The 447-nt window shown below is 49.2% G+C and overlaps 1 long non-coding RNA gene across 2 annotated transcripts in view; it reads left to right on the top strand.

Annotated features, from left to right (window-relative positions):
* The window catches only part of LOC118733668, a 1,595-nt gene extending 1,154 nt beyond the window's left edge, over nucleotides 1–441 (top strand). For both annotated transcript variants that reach the window (XR_004992280.1, XR_004992279.1), the window contains exon 4: nucleotides 21–441. This is a non-coding gene — a long non-coding RNA (uncharacterized LOC118733668). The remainder of the gene's footprint in view (nucleotides 1–20) is intronic.
* Nucleotides 442–447: the final 6 nt, after the last annotated feature.

Genomic DNA, 447 nt, shown 5'->3' with positions numbered 1-447 from the left:
GTACATATTTTCTTACAAAGGACTACAAACCAGAAGACGTTTGCAGCCCGGCGCCGTTCCATGTATATACACAACCGCTCAGCAGCAGTTGAAGAGGCTGGAAGAGGAAAAAACAAAAAGCGATACATATTTTAGGTGACTTGCCAACATCTAGTGCAACAGTTTCGAAGCCGCAGACAGACGCAGCCGTAGTAGCCGCAAAAAATGCATGCAAAATAGAAGCAGGCATGCGACCATCGAGTGCTCTTTCCAAGCCGCTCAGCCCAGACGCAGCTGTAGTAGCCGCAACAAATCCATGCAAAATAGAAGTAGGTATGGGACCATCGAGTACTCTTTCCAAGCCGCTCACCCCAGACGCAGCCATAGTAGCCACAACAAATGCATGCAAAATAGAAGTAGGTATGCGACCATCGAGTGCTCTTTCCAAGCCGCTCACCCCAGACGCAG

The sequence above is a fragment of the Rhagoletis pomonella genome, unplaced genomic scaffold (assembly GCF_013731165.1).
Source record: "Rhagoletis pomonella isolate Grant_MI unplaced genomic scaffold, Rhpom_1.0 Rhpom_scaffold_00002, whole genome shotgun sequence".
Taxonomy (NCBI): Eukaryota; Metazoa; Arthropoda; class Insecta; order Diptera; family Tephritidae; genus Rhagoletis; species Rhagoletis pomonella.
The sequence above is the reverse complement of the archived record's forward strand: the minus strand, read 5'-3'. Positions and strand labels throughout refer to the sequence as shown.